Below are 19,803 nucleotides of genomic sequence, written 5' to 3' on the forward strand. Positions count from 1 at the left end.
GAAGAAGGCCATGTGGAGATGGGGGCAGAGACTGGAGTTCTGCTACAACAAACTAGGAATGTCTGGAGCCATTAGAAGCTGAAAGAGGAGAGGGTACAGCTCAGTGGTAGAGTGTGTGCTTAGCATGCACAAGGTCCTAGGTTCAGTCCCTAATACTGCCAATAAAATTAATTAATTAAAAAATCTAATCATGCCCCCAAAAAAGAAGAAAAAATAATTAAGAAAAAAAATAAGAAGCTGAAAGAGGCAAGAAAGGATTCTCCTTTAGGGCGCCGGAGGAAGGATGACCTTATCAACACCCTGACTCAGGACTTCCGGCCTCCAGAAATGCGAGAAAGTAAATTCCTATTGTTTTAAGCCACCCAACTCAAGCAGCCCTAAAAAACTAACCCATTCTCCATTAAAAAAAAAGACACAATAAACACTTGGTGAATAAACAGGTCAGTGAATGCCTTGAGGACGCGGTGAGTGGGAACCAATTCTCCATATCAAGCCATTGACATATAATGTGCAGCCAGAGCTGACCAGGCGAGCCAACTGAGATATAAAGAGGTGAAAACACCTGCTCAGGGTCCCAAGGTGAATTCAGAGCCCACATCTCTCGACTCCCACGCCTTCCCACCCACCACCCAGTTTTGCTGGAACTGGGCTGTCAGGGTCTAAAGCAACCTGGCGGCAATTAAATTTGAGCTGTGTGAGAGCTTCATAATGGAAGCCGAAGAGAAGTAGGCTAGGCATTGCAAGAGAGGAGCTAAAAAACCAAAAAAGGCACAATTAAGGAGCTCTTAACTCTAGTGTCAGTTGCAAAAACTCTCCCACAAGCTTGAAGGCTGCAGAGTGGGAGGCTCACGTGTCAACCTCTTTCTCTTCTTTGCTTATCTCGGCCAATTTGATATTTTGTCCTTCTGGCAGAAGATGCTAGCCCTGAACCTCTCCACCTCTCTGCCTTTGCCCACGCTGTACCCTCTGCAGGGACTGCTTCACTCTCTATGACTTCACGTCAAAATCCTGCTCTCTGTAAGACTTAACTCAAATATCACCTCTCAGCTGACCCCGTGAGCTCTGTGTTCCCTAGAACTTAAAGATCTTGGCACCTTCTGGGCCTTAGCTTGCTGATCCTGGCTTCACCTTGTACTGGCCGAGGAACCATGGATTAAGTCCCACTTAATTTCTGTGAGCCTTACTTTCTCCACTCACTTATTCACTTAATCATACAATCTTCAGTATTTTGTGAGCAACTAATATGTTCCAGGTACTGTTCTCACTGTTGGAAAATGAGGGGAAAAGACTGGGACCCTACTCTTACAGAAATTATACTTAAGACTGGCAGAGGCAGATCATACAGAATAAGTGGCATACTATTATTCAGCAGTAGTTAGCGCTATGAAGACACAAAAACAGGGTGTCTAGGAGGATGGGGGCAAGGAGAATGGGGGTCCGAAAAAGGATTCATGAAGGAAATGATGCATCTCATTCACTAGCTGGAGGGTCAGATTTTGATAAGGTAAAAGAAAAATTTTCAACAAATTCTTCTAAATTTGGAATTTCTAAGAAATGAGTTGGCAGCACAACCTTGAATTCCAATGAAACCAAAATGGCCCTATGAACTACAGCTTAACTCAACACCTTATGGCTGGTAGTTACTGAATAAATGCCTTGTCAATTGGTTTGAAGGAAATTTTTGTGAAATTTTAAGTATCTCTTTGCACTGAACAAGTGAACAATGACTAAGGGGTAGATAAGACTAGAGCTATTCAAACAAGAAGGCAGACTTCATTTGTACTAATTATTAGGGCAAACTTTATCCTCTTGCTCTACAATTTTAATTTTCACCAAGCCTTGAGTCAACATTATTTAATATCACAGACCTAGATTTTTTTTTTTTGGCACATTCCCCATGATGAATTACTTATCTGCATAATTTATAATAATTTTTACCGTCATGAAAGAACAAATGGTAATTAAAATGAGGTGCTATCATTTATCATGCCTGTGAGATTTGGTCAGTGTGAGTGACAGTTAAGCCTTGTCACTGTAGCGAAATCTCTGCTTAGTGAAAATTCCACCTCAGCTCCCACCCTGGTTTAGTGATTGCTCCACATCTACAACAATTAGACACATTTCTTGGAAGTCAAATGGGGCTTGGAACAAAACTGGAAACTCTTGGAGTTTTAATTTGAATATTGAGTTCAAAATGTAAATGACTTCCTCATGATAACTACCAAGAGTGGAGAATGACAGGCAAATTCCTTCCCAAATTAGGAAATGCTTTTTACAGCTAGAAAGTCTCTAGTTTTAAAATTAGACTGGTTGTCAACCTATGGGAATTGGTTGAGTCATGTGAAATACTAATACAATAGAATCTGGAGCCTGGCTTCTATATTTAGCCGTACTCAAATTCATTTTTTTTTATTTTTACAGGCATACAACCCAACTTAGCAACTGGTAATTACTGGGTAGGGTGAGAGACATCCAGGGGTTTTTCTTAGATTGCAAGAAGGGCCTTGTCTATAGAATTATGATTCTCAGCTAGTGAGTTCTAATGAAGTCAAAACTTGAATTTGACACTTTAAACAGTTGATAAGGTTCATGTGGAAAAAGACTGCACCTTCATGACCACTCACTGGCCCCCTTAAACTTGATCCACCATCTTGAAATCCACGGCCATTCAAATCCTTTGTAGAGAGATTCAAGTACCTTAACAGGGATTAAAAGTTATTTTTCTGACCTATAACTACTAGTGGAAGAAAATTCGATGCTCATGTCTTGATTATAATAATGGATCTTCAGTTTTTTCTTTATATAAGAAAGAGCGTGTATTTTAGGTGTAACGGAGCTGGTCTTACATTCTATCTGCTACAGAAGAGGTGATAAATGAACGCAGACATGAACATGTATAGTAAGTTCCCTCTGAAAGAGCCAAGCACATCCTGCTACATTATCAGCATAATTGAGAATTATTTAGGGTGTTTTATGAAATGCCTGTTTATTTATTATACTCATATTTCACAGTAAGGCAAGCTAACATTTAAAGGCAAAATATGATTACAGTCATCAAATACAGGGAATTAACCATGATAACATTGCTGGCATATAATACGGTCTTTATAAAAGCTCTAAATGAGAAAATATACCATTTTCATTTATATTCCAATCCTAACATATTTTTAAAATAAATCAATCTTGGCCTCATGGGCAAAATGCATTAAAAATTCACTAAGACACTTTTTTTTTCTTCAAACAGGGCTATAGTTGTTTCATTCTCTTGTTGTTTCTTATCTGGTTATTTCACTCCGTATTGACAGTGATCATTTCCCACCATCAAGAGAGGCTCACATGTCTGTGACAAAATCTAAAACCTTAATCTTTGGTGCCATCATGGAGCACAAAATGGAAATGAATCTAAAATTGAGGGGCATGGACAGAAATTCCACAAGACCATCTCTCCGCGTCAGAATGCCAAAAGGACAGATGGACCTCAGTTTGAGGGGCCAGATTTTCATCCTTCAGTCAAGTGAATACGCTGTTTGCTCTTCAAACTGATTTTACATGACCTCTCCATTTAAAAGACTGGGACTAGCATTGTTGGATGCAGACTTGGAAACAAAAGCTGTCCTATTGAACAAGTAATGGTAATTAAATCCTCTCACCTGCGACATGGCGTGAACCAGGATGAACAGCAAGAAAGGGTTTTAAGAAAGAAAAACATATTGGGGGAGGGTATAGCTCAGTGGTAGAGCGCATGCTTAACAGGCAGGAGGTCCTGGATTTAATCCCCAGTACCTCTATTAAAAATATTTTTAAAAGAAGGAAAAACATGAAAAATACATATTGGAAATGAAGAAAATCAATTCTATATTAAATCACTGGGTAATCCCTTCAATTGGAAATATATCCTAAGCTTCAGCTTGTAGTACATTTTATCTAAAAATGTCTGATCTCTCATTGACAAAGACATTTTACGTTTTCATTTTCACTCTCTTCTTCCCTTGGAGATGCATATGTCCTTTGAACTTTCTCAGGCTACTCAGCTAGCCGGAAGGGAAGTCCATTTCCAACGGGCTTCTTTACCCCCAGCTCTCAGCTCCTGGCTTCCTCTTGCTACCTTTGCCACCTGGGTCTTCTCATTTTAGGGGTCCACTTAAGAGATCCAGGTGCCTTCAGGTAGACCAGTAAAGGTTTCCATGCCTGCTGCCTTGGAGGTTAGATTAATCTGGCTCCAAATACTGGCCTTGCCACATTTTAGCTTAGGGGCTCTGAGTAAGTTACTTTTAATCTCTGTGTTTCAAGTTTCTTCATCAGTTCAAGAAAAAAAGGGAATAATAATGATGCCTACCTCATTGTCAATACTTTAAACACTAAGAATATCTGTATCCAGTCATCTGTTGATGGACATTTAGGCTGTTTCCATGTCTTGGCTATTGTAAATAGTGCTGCTATGGACATTGGGTAAAGAAGAGGTGGTATATTTACAATGGAATACTACTCAGCCATAAAAACTGACAACATAATGCCATTTGCAGCAACATGGATGCTCCTGGAGGATGTCATTCTAAGTGAAGTAAGCCAGAAAGAGAAAGAAAAATACCATATGAGGTCACTCATATGTGGAATATAAAAAAACACACACACAAACAAAGCATAAATACAAAACAGAAACAGACTCATAGACATAGAATACAAACTTGTGGTTGCCAAGGGGGTGGGGGGTGAGAAGGGATAGATGTGATTTCAAAATGTAGACTAGATAAACAAGATTATACTGTATAGCACAGGAAAATATATACAAGATCTTATGGTAGCCCACAGAGAAAAAAATATGACAATGAATATATATATGTTCATGTATAACTGAAAAATTGTGCTCTACACTGGAATTTGACACAACATTGTAAAATGATTATAAATCAATAAAAAATGTTAAAAAAAAGAATATCTGCCTGATAAATTTTAGCCACTTAAAAAAATAATTGTTATTATTTTTAGGCACCTCCCTGCCCCAGCCAAAAAAAGCATAGTATAGTGGAACATATAATAGTAATAACACCTAATTTTCCTTGAGTCTTTACTGTATATTAAGTTGTCCTAAGTGTATTATGGGTTAACTTATTTAATAAGTTAATAATTTAATTTATTTTAGTAACTCTTTTAATTTGTTCTATTATCCACATTTACAGATCAGGAAACTGAACCTCAAAAAAGTTAAAAACTTGCCCAAGTTCTCATGGTTAGTAAGTGGTAAAGGCAAGAATTAAGTTCAGGCAGGCCATAAACTGCTGACATAAACAGTCGTGAAGTTTCAGACTCAAAGTCAGCCGACTTGGTTAAGCCCCAGGCTGGTCAGCTGTAGGCCGAGTTACCTTCGGTGATTCACTGCATCTCCCTACCCTTCAGACTCCTCATCTTTAAAATGAGCGTGAGCGTTCCCTCCCTGCCTACAAGATATGGTCAAGATTAAATCTGGGCAGTTTGGAATACTTGATTAGTTCTCACAAGTATAGATTATTATTAATTTCAAGCAATGTTTCTGAAAGTGTTTCATAAGCTCTAGAAGATCTGTTTAAATGTAGAGATGCTGCTGACAGTCGTGATGATTTCCCAGGGTTCTTGATCACTGCAAGAAATCGAGAAAGAAAATCCAGGCTAAGGTCATCTTACCTCTCGGAGCTTAAGATGCTGTCTTTGTTAATGACATGGTATTTGGGGAGGATCGTTCACTGCTCGACTTGATAGCAAGGATTTTGAGGACTAAGGTTCCTGAGATCATTCCACTTAGGCTAAGATCTCTGTCTGCTGGGGAAAAAAAGTTGTCTGAGGCTTGCTTTGCTGTGCCAAAAGTCAAGAAGAGGAGCAAGGTCTTTCTACGGGAAACTGTTTCATAAACCACTACAGCTAAAGTGACCTTTGCACCGTCCAGATCTGAGTGAACCTGCGCCTTAATTATTCTCCTTCAATGTGTTCATTGTTCTGGAGATAAGGTCCCAAATCCACCTGCTGCCATGCGTGTCCAGCATGGCTGGCTGGCTGGCTGGCTCCCTGTCTCCTCCTTCAGCCATAACACACTCTCCCCCTTTGGTCTTCTCGTCAACCCTTCTCTCCACCGGGCCCTTGCATGAGCGCCTCTCTGCCTAACCCATTCTTGCCCTTAGCCTTTCCCTCTTCTAGTTAACTTAGCTCAAACGTCTCTACCTCGGAAAGCTTCCCTGGCCTTCTGGGTGAGGTCAGCTCCCCCGTTACGAGTTGTTATTGGACCCTGGAGCCCTCTTCCACACTCGTAATGCAACTGTAAATTTACCTATCTGAGTATCTCACGTCTCTCTCCTCCAGGAGACCAAATGTTCCGACAAGGGCCAAGCCCTCTGTGCTCAGTCAGCATGAGTCAAAAGCACCAGCAAGTAGAAGCATTCTGCCACCTTTGGTGGTTCCTCCATTCTTGTTTGAAAAAACAAATAATGGAAGCCAAGCTCTCCTGCTTTTCATCCTCTTGAACATATGACTTTCTTCCTGGAAATGGTGGCGTGAGGAAAAGGAAAAAAAAAGATGTACAAAGCCGTCCAAGACGTTCTAAATAGAACAACACAGAAAAGGCAAAAGAAAAGTCAGGTTTGTCTTCCTTCGTATGGAAACAGCTGAGAGAGGAAACAAAGTAAAATGGTTAAAGAGACGGCAAAGTAGATTAAATTATAGTGGCTTCCAAGAAGCTGTCAATCAAAGCTCCTTTTTAGGAAGCAACTGGAACAAAGGGAGCAATACCCATGATGGGACTGTGGATTTTGATGGGAAAATGTAAGGGGAAAGAAGCAGAGCTTCCTTTTCTTTGCGTGGCTTTTAATTTGATGTAACATTCTGTCGTCGCTGTGTTTTAGAAGCACGTTTCAGGAACTTGCTTGTGGTTCCTCTGCTTTAATGCTGGCGTCGTCAAGAGATTATGGGGCACGCAAATGCGGAATGCGGGAGTCAGATCTATGAGTGCCCTGGCTGGCTCTGCCACTCACTAGTTAGGGACCTTTGGTAAGTTCCTTCTACTTCTGGAACCCACTTTCTTCGTCCATTAAGTGGGGATAATTAAAGTGCCCATCTCATGTAGTTGCTGAGATGAGCCAGGGAGACGCAGTGACAATGTCTTTGCACACTGCCTGGCACACAGGAGAAACTTAATAAACATGAGCTGTCATTATCTTTACTGGCACTTCATGGTTATCTTTCAGTCGTCTATCTGGGCGCCTTGGTTTGCAGGTAACAGCATCCATCTCAAATACTAGGTCACTGTTAGGAAGAAGCTCGTGTTGGATTCAGCATCTTCTTGACAATACCGAGCCAGAGTTTATGCCTCTAGAGAATAACCCAGTTAAATTACCATTCCCTGAATCTGGAAGCCTCTCTTTCTCTTTCCTACCTCTGAATGCCTGCATGTCTTCTCATTTTGATTTATTGCACAGTAAAAGAATATTAGAGGAGAGCCCTAGGTCACTCTAAGTGATGTGAGTGATTCATTTGAAGATTCATACATATATTTGCATGGAATTACTGTGGGATAAAAGATATAGTTATTATCCAGTCAGATCTAACACTAAGGAAACTGCTTTGCTCAGAATCATCAAAGGACAGAGTTGGAAAACATTTAGGAAGTCATTTAGTCTTTTTGTTTGTTTGTTTGTTTTAGATTCCACATATGAGCGATCTCATATGGTATTTTTCTTTCTCTTTCTGGCTTACTTCACTTAGAATGACATTCTCCAGGAGCAACCATGTTGCTGCAAATGGCATTATGTTGTCAGTTTTTATGGCTGAATAGTATTCCATTGTATAAATATACCACAGCTTCTTTATCCAGTCATCCATTGATGGACATTTAGGCTGTTTCCATGTCTTGGCTATTGTAAATAGTGCTGCTATGAACATTGGGGTGCAGGTGTCATTTGGAAGTCTACTGATCACAAATCTGCCTCATTTTCAGAATCACATGGGCTAAAAATGTGAACACACACTGGAGTGGTGGTGTGCAACCTGGTGGCCCCGGTTTCCTATTCCAACAGGGGAAGTGTAATGAAATTAGCAAAACAATGCATCGTCCCAGCCAGAATGGGGCAAAATCTCTCACAACACATCCAGCAGTTTGGATACAACAGAATAGGCAGGTGTGATGACAGAATTGGAGGGTGATGACAAAAATAGGAAGAACTATCATTTATCAATCATCTGCAATGTGCCAGGTACCATCCTATGCACCTGGTAGGTATAATTACTAAGATTCACAGAAGGTGGGAGTTTTTTAATCCCGTTCTCTAGATGAGAAAAGGCTCAGAGATGTTATTGGATTTACTTATTAGATGTTACTGACATAACATGATGGGCTAGTTAGTGAAGCACTTGACTGCCACCCCAGATCTGTCTGATGCGAGATCCTGAGCTCTTTCTTATACAGCGTCTGTCTTCACTTCAAATGCATTTTGATGGGCTCTCTGTGCCTGGACTGGACCATCACCAAGACCATCAATGACCCACCCCCACCACCACTTAAAGGTAAAGTCAACTATTTTCCCCTCAACGTGTAGGCACATGAGCAGCTTGTAAATGTATTAATTTGGTTTCCATTTAGGAAGGTAAAATGGAATATTTTATTAAAGTCATGAGTGTAAAAAGAGAAACTGAAAAGAAAAAAAACCCCTAAATATCATGTTTGCCCAGTTACTTGGAAATCAGGCGATTATCACATGATTCCTTGGGCTGGTAAATGAAATTAAGATAAAGTTTCATTAAAACAGCATATGCAATTTTACAGCCGCAGCAGAAGCGGTGTAAATATGAGCAGATGTATCTGAGTCTCTCGGATTTGTAAACAGAAACATTGTTCCGGTTTGGGGTAAAAAAATCTTTCTTTGCTCTGGATGTGGGAACAGGGCAGCTCAGGGCCCTGGCGGGAACAGAGAAGGTGGGGAGACCAAGCTAAGAGGCCTTTTCCTTCCTTCCAATGGCACATGCTCTCCCCTGGGACAACCTCTGTATTTCTGGCAGCAATTACATACATTGGGGAGTTGAGATAAAGCGGTGAACCACGTATCAAGCCAAACAGACGGGTTTTTTTCCAGATAATACTTTGCTTTTTCTCTCCTAGGAAAATAAGCAATGTCATGCTAACGTTGTGAGTGCCAAACACAGGCAAGTTTGGGGTTCCAGGTCTCCTCTCCATCGCAGGTAGCTTTGCCCAGGAAAAATGACTTAGCCAGAAGTGTGCTTTGCCCTTTCCCTGCTGGAACCTGTTTCGTTTCAAAAGAGTTGGCAGCTGAGCCATTAGTGAGAAGCCTCAGTTAGCCTCTAACAGGGTTTAAGGAGGAAGGCAGGCAAAGAGAAAGAGCTCCGAGTTCCTGATATAAAAGCCCCCGAGGGGAGGCTCCAGGAGGAATCCACCTCTGAAAAGCCAAGGCACAGCGGTCAAGAGCAGAGGCTCCGAGTGGCCTTGGGTGCGTCCGCCGACTTCTCCCTGCCATCCTTTCTCGCCTCTGAGATGGCATTTTGTGGATCTGGCCCCCCATGTGCACTGGAGAAACGGGAGCGGTGTTTAGACAGATGCTCTTTGGGGGTGAGGTGGGGAGTGGGGGGCAGGTAAAAGGTGGCCATCCACACCTTGGAACGTTCCTGCCGCAAGCATTCCGCCCTCCCTGGCTGGAACCTTCTTTAACTCTCTTGAACAGGACTTTGGCTGAAGACCAGAGCTGCTGAGTCATCTACAAGGAGCAGTTTTATCACCGCATCCACGCTAAGCGCTTCCCCAGTGGAAAAGTACCCAGTGCTTCCTGCAGCAGTCCCGAAAGCAGGGGCGGGAGAACGGGGGCTTGAGCGACGGGGATGGCTTCCCTCTCCTCCCCGAGCCCCCAGTAGCCCAGTCCCTTTCCCTCCGGCTATGCCTGAAGTTAAGGGGAGCCAGGTCAGTGGCGGTTTGGACGCAGGCTGCAGGACACTGACCTAGGTGCCTGCTGGTTTGTCCTCCCCGTCTTGCCCAACAAGGATTCCTCAGTAGCCAGTCTTCCCATCCAGGCTTTTCCTGGCCCGGGCAGAGCAAGGGAGCTCAGGAAAGAACACATTTTGGTGAGAATGCAAGCCTGGTGGGTCACGAAGATGATGGGGGTGAGGCTGTGAGTACACGTTCCTCCTCACCTTCCGCAGCGACCCTGGAAGCCCCAGAGCTCAGGCTGTCATCCCTACACTGAAATCTCCTGTCTGGTCCTCTTTCCTGAAATCCAGGCTCCTAACAGCAGACGCCTTGAACCCTCCACTGGATCGTGGAATAGGTGTTTCAAACTAAACATGTGCGCACACGCCTAACGCCCCAGCCCCGCCTTCTGCACGCCCTCCTCTCCTCATGCTCATGGGTGCTGCTCGCTCCTTCTAGTCACTCCAGCCACAACCTCCAGGGCCACCCTCAACTCTTCTTATCTCGGCGTGTCACCCAACTCAGGTCCAGCTGCTCACCACTCAGAAATCAACGCTGGAGAGAGGCAAATGTTGGTAGACAGGACAGTTGCTTTTAAACAGAATGCTGGCAATCTGCGCAGAGGGTGGACTTGTGTCCCCCTAGAAACCAACTCTGAGGATACCGCTCAGCCATGAAAGTTTTTAAAGGGGAAAAGGGAAGTCATCTCAGTTACGCATTGAGATAGGGGATCAAACCTGTAGCCATCTCCCACCACGAGCAGGCTTGTCAACATCTTGTGGTCTGTCTTAGGATGCTGTCTTGTTCACACAGTTGTCTGCAAGATTTCTGAAGGGGAAGCTAGGGAAGAGATGTGGCCATCTGTTAATCACTTATTCTGCATTCCTGCTTCTTGGATCCACAGAAAGAACCAGCAGCTTAGGCAAGTTATTGTGTGATCAAAGGTTTGAAAAGTGTGTTCGGGCAGGCGTGGAGTAGAGGATGAGGGCACACCTGATTTAAATGGTAGTTACAAGGTAGCAAAAGAAAAGCAAAAGGGGTTTCCTGTTGAGAGTGGTTTCCTGCGAAGAGCTGCTTACAACCACGTCCTGCTGGTTCTTCTTTTAAAATATTTCTAGAATCACCTAACTTCTCACTAGTTTCACTCTTACCACTGTGATCTAAGCCAGCACCATCTCTCACCTGGATTCTGCACTGGCCTCCTATCCGGTTCTGCCTCCTTCTATCTAGCTTCTCCCAATCTATTCCCAACCCAGCAACCAGAATGATCCTTTAAAACATACATCAGACCATGCCACTTCTGTGTCCTATCCATCTCGTCTTACTTGGAATAGGAGCCAAAGTCTTCACCAAGGCCTGTAAGTCTCTTACAGTCTGCCAGGGCCTTACATCACTGGCCTCTTCTATTATTCTCCTCTGCTCACTTCCCTCAGCCACACTGACCCCCTGGCTGTCCCTGGAACACAACATTACAGCTTCGCTTCTGCCCCAGGACCTTTGCACTTGCTGTTGCCTATAACAGAAACACCCTTGCTCTCTTAACTCTTTCCACGTTTTGCTCAATATCATCTTTTCAGAGCAGCCTTCCTAGATCACCTATTTCAAATTGCATTCCCCCACCCTCAGTGCCCCTTATCTTTCTTCCTGCCTCAGTTTCCAACATAGCACTTATCATCCATCATCTGTTAGATAAGAGAATTTATTTCTTCATTTGTTTTTAGCCCCTCTACCTGTCCACTGGGACATAAGCTGAAGGAGGGTAGGGCGTTCTGCTTTTTTTGTTTCCTGCTCTATTCCTGGCACCTAGAACAGTGCCTGACATGTAGTAGGCAGAGTAGACATGTGATAATTATTCATTGAATGAACTTTTTAAATTCTATGAAGATGCATGGCAAACTATAAAGTGTTATTACAGGTGCAAGACTTTGGATCTCTGATGATTTTAGATCTGTTACAACCTATCCATCTGTTAACCTGTCATCTATCTTTGCTTTCCAGCTCTAGACGCATTTATGGTTGAAACAAATATTCCTTTCATCACTTTGGGAGTGTTCCTTAAAGAGATGGAAAGAGAGTGTCAGTGTTACTGGTGAAAAAGTATGAATTTCCAGGTCCTAATGTATTCCCAGTATGTTTTTCTGGTAATACCGTCTCTCTCTGTGACTCTGTAGATCCTAGAACATTCTACGAGGTTTGATTTGTGGCATGGCTGCTCTCACACGAGAACACAGTGAAAAGAGCTCAGGAGTTTAGAGTCACACTTCCCAGGCATCAAATTCTGCCTCGACTGCGTTGATCATGGGCATTTTACCATCTGACATTTTACCATCTGTCATTTTATCTCAATGAAAACACAAACTTATATATCGGTCAACATATACACAATCTGTGTCACGAATTGTACTATGTCAAACTTTTCATACAGGAGAGGAAACGAAGGCTCAGAGACTTCAAACCACGTGCTCAGTGTGGCATCGTGGGTGGACAGGAGAGCCGGGGTTCACACTCAGGTTAAACTGACTCCAACACTCATGTCTTGTTCCTCCTAACACGCTGCCCCGTGTCCTGAAGATGAGACCCTTTTTAAAGCCACTAACCAGCTGTGGGGTCTCCAAGCACATTTCCTCTCCTGCGTTGGTTTCTCCGACTACATAATTGAGAAGCGTTTTACCCCAGTGGAGGACACCTCCCTTCTTGGACTAGGGTGGTACCTGATATTTGTTATCTTAGTGAGAAGGACTAAGAAGGGATGGAAACTCGCCTAATGAATTGACTTTACCTTTATTCCCCATCAGTACCCAGCCAATCTCCAGAGCTGCTCTTTCTGACTTCGTTTTCCCAGTTGGCCTCGGACACCAGGATGAGCCGAGCTGTCCCAGTGCCGGAGGCCGACCACAGAGGGGTTGCCTGCCACTCAGCACCGTGGCCGTGGCCGTGAACGTGCCCAGGCCAGCACGGCCTCCCGCCTTGCTCCCTGCAGGCCTGAAGTCGCAGGCCTGGGCTTCCTCAAATGACAGTCCCTGATGTCATCTGCAACCTGGAGGGACAACTTGGTGACTTGGAACTTCTTTGGTAAGAGCATAAAAATCAAGCCAGCAAATCTTCTATGCCCAGAAGGGATGCGAGCAGGGGATCTGCAGAAGGAATATGTGCATCCTTTGGTGTGTGGCCTGGCTCCAGGTAAAGAGCATGTCTGGCTGAAACCTAACAGCGTCTTCAGCCTGTGTATCCCATCGGCTTCTCGAGAGGAACTGTGAACAGGGACCGCTGCGTCCTTTGTGGGGACATGTCCCAAGGGTACTGTAGCGGGAGACTCACAGGTAACATAATGCGCTTCCTGTCTGTTACCTGGTGCCACCAGGAGGGTCTCTAATGGCCCGACTTTGCTCCATAGAAAAGGTCCTCTTGGCTTCTTATCAAATGGAACAAAGTCAGTTCCTGCTGTTTCCCTGCTGCTCTTGGGTTTCAGTTCTCTGCCAGCTCACAGAATTACTCAAACAAGCCAACTACAGTCCGCTCAGGGCCGGGGGTCACCCCACCTTCTTGATGCCACAAAGCCTGCCTTCCACAGGCCCTGACTGTTCGCTCTGTGCCCGAGGCACGGCCCCAGGTGGCCCTGGGTGGCACGAGGTGTCCTCCTCCCCCAGACTGTGAGTCGGTCTCATCTGTCCAAAGTCGGGTGTCACATGTGGGTCCCCCCTCCGTGACCCTAGAGCAGGGATTTCTTCACCAATCGAGTGAAAAGAAGGTGATCAAAACAGGTATGTATGTTCCATAATAAAATGAATTGTCTTACTAGCCTTTAGGATAAGGTAGGATGTTCAAAAGTTTGAAATAAATGCGAAGTGCTATGTGATGGTTCCGTCCCAAGTTAAGAAACAAACCCCTCAAATTTACGACTTCCCGAGGTGTATTTCAGTGTCATAAAGACCCGGACTTCACATCAGTTAAGGGCTGTTACCCCACCTTTAGTTATTTCAAGGATGACAGTAGCCAGGCACAGGGTGTCACTCGGTAGCTTTGACAAACACATAATAAATGTAAGAGTCCGGAATCAATTGTGTAAAGTTAATTGATTCTCGTTTGGCTGTAACATGTTTTAGTGCAAATGTATTTGTTTAGATTATAACTTTGGTTACTGTGTCCAATAAGCGAGTCATTGTTCTAGATGGTAAGTCAGGCGTCAGCCAGCCAGGGTGGGTGACACATCCTAGAATGGTCTTCAGTTCTTCTGGTGGCAGGAAATCCAGCTTCAGTGCTCCCTGCATCTTAACTGAGGACGTCACTGAGGAATTATGTGGCAGGAGTCCTCTCGAATAAACATGAAAGAATCCGAGGCACATTTCAAGGGGAGCAGCCGTCTGAGATAAGCTGTCATCTCTGGCTGACAGTCTCCTGAACAGGGAATTCCTCTCACTTGTAAAATTTCCCAGAAATATCCCACACCTGTTGATCCATTCAGGCGGTGCCTCTGTGACCACTGTGCCTGTCAACTCAGACGGTAAATAAATATATAATCCCTCGACAACTACAAAACAATTTCTTGCAGCAAGATGCTTTTCCCTTCAGCAACATCTGTGCCCATGTCAAAGTGGTGGTTGTGAGAGCTGGAATTTCCATGGTGATGAGAGTACCAGACACACAGGACAGGCTCTTTGTGGAGAGGTGCATGTCTGCTTTCCCATGCTTGCCTGGCTCAACGTGGCTGAAAGGATTTTCCTCCGAGGCTGTGAGAGCACCCGTCCTGGAGCTGAGATGGAGAGTCAGACATTCCAGTCTGAAGAGGGTGGCTGTGTTTTGTTTTTGTTTTTAAGAAGTGGCAAAGCCTCAGCTATTGTGAAATGGCTTTTTCACCAGCATTTGGTGTCCCTATAGAAAAGACTGCTCATGTGTGGAGAGTCTCAGATTCATTCAGGATGATGTTCTCTCTTGGAGAAAGCATCTCAAATATGAAACAAGGAGCCAGAAAGGGATGAGAGTGTTCATGGCTGTTGCTGAGAAGCTGGATGGCCCATTACTGTAGGGAAATTATAACCTCTGGAATCTGACAGATAGGGATCAGAAATACAGGGGGGCCATGTTCATATCTGCATGGCTTTGGCAAGTCACTCAAAGTTGCCAAATGTTAATTTCCTCATCTGTAAAATGGTGATACTGATACCTACTTCTCAGGAATGCGACTTAAATAAAGAATGTGCATACATTATTTACAATAGCCAAGACATGGAAGCAACCTAAATGTCCATCAACAGATGACTGGATAAAGAAACTGTGGTATATATATGCAATGGAATACTACTCAGCCATGAAAAAGAATGAAATCATGCCATTTGCAGCAACATGGATGGACCTGGAAAATGTCATTCTAAGTGAAGTAAGCCAGAAAGAGAAAGAAAAATACCATATGATATCACTTATATGTGGAACCTAAAAAAATGACACAAATGAACTTACTTACAAAACAGAGACAGACTCACAGACATACAAAATAAACTTACGGTTACCAGAGGGATAAGGGGGTGAGAAAGAATAAACTGGGAGTTTGGGATCTGCAGATGCTAACTGCTATATGTAAAATAGATGAACAAGTTTCTTCTGTATAGCACAGGGAACTATATTCAGTATCTTATAGTAACCTAAAATGAAAAAGAATATGAAAAGGAATATATATATATGTATAACCGAATCACTATGCTGTACACCAGAAACTAACACAACATTGTAAATCAACTACACTTCAATAAAAAAACTGCATCGAGATGCAGGCTATAACCTTCCATTCCACAAAGGAATCCGTCTCCAGATTTTTATACATTTATAAATGATTTTAACTGACCTGGGAAATGCCATTCTGTATATGGCCAATCATAGTACAGCAAGCTTGAAAACAATTTAAAATAGTCTAAAGATGATTTAACTGACCCAGTGCATTAAGAATGGATTCAAAACGGAGACTAGCTTTTAGAAAGAAGGAGACTTTTGTCATCCTCAGAGTTCTCTAGTTTCTGTGTGATGAATCACAAGAAACTGGCCTGACTTGACTTTACATCTCAAGCCTGTTTTAACTGCTGGGGACCTGAGTGGTTACCTGCTCCCCTGGCAGGTAACCCATTCCTGTCTGGCCCCATTCCTGCTTCATCTGCTACTGGCATCTCAGCTTTATTTGGGAGACTCGTTCCCCCGCACCACCCCCCCACCACTATCAGACCATGGAGTTCAGATGGGGTTTGGCTCCCTCCCACTGCCTCTGGGCTCAGAGACATGACTCAGGCATGGTCAGAAAGAGCCACGACAATTAGTTTAGAGATGATTAGGTAGGAATTGTAGCCCACTGTATGCCCGGCCTATGATTTTCCGTGGACCTATTGGGAAAGAATTCAATTTCCAAGGGTAAAAATAAGTTGCTGGTAAGAACTCAGATTCTTAATGATATAAGCTTAGCTTCTAGACCCAGCTGTGTCTGAACCTAATGATTCCCTAGACTTTACATTAAGTAAATCTACAAATTCATAATTTTATTATTTTTATTTTTGTTATTTTTGCTTGAACCTGTTCAAGTCGGATATATGTTTCTTACAACAAAAAGATTATTGTCTAGTATCTGGATGATAATCGTACATAACACCTTTGAACACTTATTAGGTCCCAGACATTGTTCTAAGCGCCTAACAAGCTTTATATTTCATTTAATATTTACAAAAATCCTATGAACTGATATTAAGTTTCACTTGACAGGTGAGAGAATTCGGGTGAGGTGTTTTTAAGAAAATCTGTGTCTACACAGTGAACTTGTGCTAAAGGCAGAATTTGAACCCAGGTCTGTCTAATTTCAGAGTCATGCTCTAACACTGTGATTAATAAAAGGAGCCAATGTCTTCACATAGTGGACAATAAATATTTGATATTCCATGTGTTTATCCAAACAGCATCCTTTTCTGTTTCAGGGGTGATCCCTAATTCTAAGCTTCTGAGTTCTTGCCTACGGTGGTCTTAGAATTCTGGCAGCTCCAGACACTTCAGTCAACATGTGAAGGGGAGAAACGGATCCTGTCAAAGCCTGTCCTGGGACTTCAGCATTCTCTCGCATCTGTGAAAAGGGAAACGGGGGGAGAGAGGAGGTGGAGTATTTATGGGAAGAGGTGGGCAGCTCATTGAGTTCAAGTGGTTTAAGAGCATTTGCTTCACATTATTGGGACTAATTGAAATGAAAGGCCCCTGAGAGTTGCCTCATTCCCATCACCCTAATATCAGATGGATTGAGTTCCATTTGGTCGATGGTCTGTACCGAATTTCTCGGGGCTGGCCGGCAGCCTCGGGAAGGTCTGTTCATTTTCATGTTTTCGGTGAGTCATTCCACACACACTGCCGGCGCTGGTTCCCTGAGGGGAGGTGGGAGGCGGCAGGAAGGCTTCCAAGCGTAGAGTGAAGGGCTTGGAAGTTCACTGGGGAGCAGGATGCCCTCAGTTGCATTTTTATGCAGAACCATCAGGGTCCTTGCTTTCTTTCCTGAATGCCAGGCTGCTTAGCCTGGACATTGTACCCTTGGGGCAGTGAAATGGCTTTTTTTGCGTTATAAATCCAGCTGATTTATCTTAACCACACACACACGTATTTATGTGTACACATATATGTGTGTATGCATGCATGTGTGTGTGTCTCTATCCCCCACTCCCCAAACAGTTTCTTCCACCTCAGTGTGGCGTACAGGGAAAAAAGTAAGGGCTATGGTTTCAGACCAGCTCTGAGTTTAAATCCCAGCTGTGCCACGTTTTGTCTGGATTTAGACCACCTCATCTCTTGGAGGCTCAGTTACTTTCCCTGCAAAAGGCGAGTCATCTTTACCTTTCATGCACTTTTGTGAAACTTAGAAATAGCACTCAGGACATAGTAGGTGCTCAGTAAAGCAGTAAGCTCACGGCATTTCGCTTCTGAGAGACCCCGTCACTGTTTCTGACCCAGCCATTTACTAGTAGATCGGAGGTGGGCAAGTGACTTAGCCTCCCCCACTCGGTTTCCTGATCTACAAAACGAGGTAATGAGACTTGGTAGGGTTAGTATGGGATTGAGTGATGCCCTGTGAACTACTGTAACTGCTGCCAGTCATTATAAATCCCTTTAATTGCGTCACGCCCTTTCATACAATGCATAGAAAGCATTTGATATTTCCTACCACATTGTAAACCACGAATAAACATTAGCTATTATTAGGTAAAATAACAGAAATTGCTATTATTCAACCATTTTGACCTACTAAAAGTGGCGATTTCAAATGGTCGAAGGGACTATTATTGTTCCTAAGCGGTAGCTGTAATTGTCAAGATTCTGTGTCTGGTAACCCAGCAGCCTCAATGCTCTTGCTTTGTCTGAGCGGTAGAAACCTGAGATTAATTACTGCTTTTCTTTTCAGTGCTCTGGGCAGTGATGGATTCGACTTTACAAGAGTCTAATTAATTCGCCGGGTGCCCGTAAACTTCTCAAGAGCTTAAGAAGCCAGGTCTCCCTCCTAGTGTGACTGGGGTGGGAAAATCACCCTAGAAAGAATGGCCAAGCTTGAAAGACTATATGTGACCTGGTGCCAGGTTATGTCAGCCCAAGTTTCTCCAGCATGATGCTCAGATTTCTGACGTGCAAGAATTCCTGGACTCCGTCCTGTGTTGAGAGAATTCATTACATAGCGCTTTGACTTTTCTAGCTTGCAGTGAATTCTCCTTGGTTGAGTACGATCTTAAAGGTGTCCAAAGGAAAAATAAGTAGAGATGTTGGAAACTGGTTTTGTCTTTACCAGAAATGTCCCATGGTTATCAGTTTAGGCTAACTCAGAGCTCAGTAATAGACCAGTTGGGATACTAGGAGACCAGGCCAGAGGTGATGGTGAGTTGGACGAGGGTGATAGCATTGACAGTAATGGAGGAACATGGGATCATTATGTATTTGGAGGCAGGACCAGTAAGGCTTGGATATGGGGGATGAATAGAAGAGCAGACTCAGAGGGCACTGGGAAGAAGATGGTGCCGTTTCCTTGGATGGGAAAGACTAAGGGAAGACCCGTCTTGGGGCTGTGAAGGAAATCAAGAGTTCTAAGTTGTCTGTGTTAAATTCGGGGTGCCTGCTGAAGACATCAGTGAAGACGTCAAGAGAGCAGTTGAAGACAGAACATGGCAGCTTGAAGCATGTGTTCGGGCAGGGGATTTATTGAGTCCCCACTGTGCGTTCTCCACTAAGCGCTCTCCTGGGAGCGAACCAAAAGAAATATGGTCACTACAACTCCGATGAAGAGAGAAATAACAGGAGCAGAAAGCCAAGAGGCTGAGAGTCTGAGGGCAAAAAAAGATAACGGAGAAGAGGAGGACCGAGCATCTAACACTTCTGGATTTGAGCTCTTAACAACGTGTGAGGCACTGTGCTGGGTACGTCTACCCACGAGAGCTTGTGTGATCCTCATCCGAACCTCTAGTGCTGCTGGGAAGACCAAGACGCTCAGAATTTAAGAAACTTCTCTAAGCATCACAGCTAGCTGTGGGCAGAGCTGAGATTCTGAACAGAATCTACCTGACCCTCACAGCTGGGTTCAGGGAGAATGAGATATTTATTCCTCCCTGTCAGTGAAATACCCTGTTGACAATGAGCAAGGAACAAGGCTTAGGAAAGACACAGGTTTTCTATGGCCTGCAAGATGCCTGTGGGCAGAGCAGCATCCACGGTGGGTCGTGCCCTTTGTGTCTGCACAATACACACCTCATTCGGAGGCAGTGGGGAAAGAAAAAAAAATAAAAAGAAGACAGTTCAAGATAAGACCACTTGTTAAGAATAGGGAGCAGAGATTTTTTTGTTTTTATTCTTATCATATGTCATCTTTAGATCCCATGTAACTT

This window comes from Vicugna pacos, chromosome 17 (assembly GCF_048564905.1).
Source record: "Vicugna pacos chromosome 17, VicPac4, whole genome shotgun sequence".
Lineage (NCBI taxonomy): Eukaryota > Metazoa > Chordata > Mammalia > Artiodactyla > Camelidae > Vicugna > Vicugna pacos.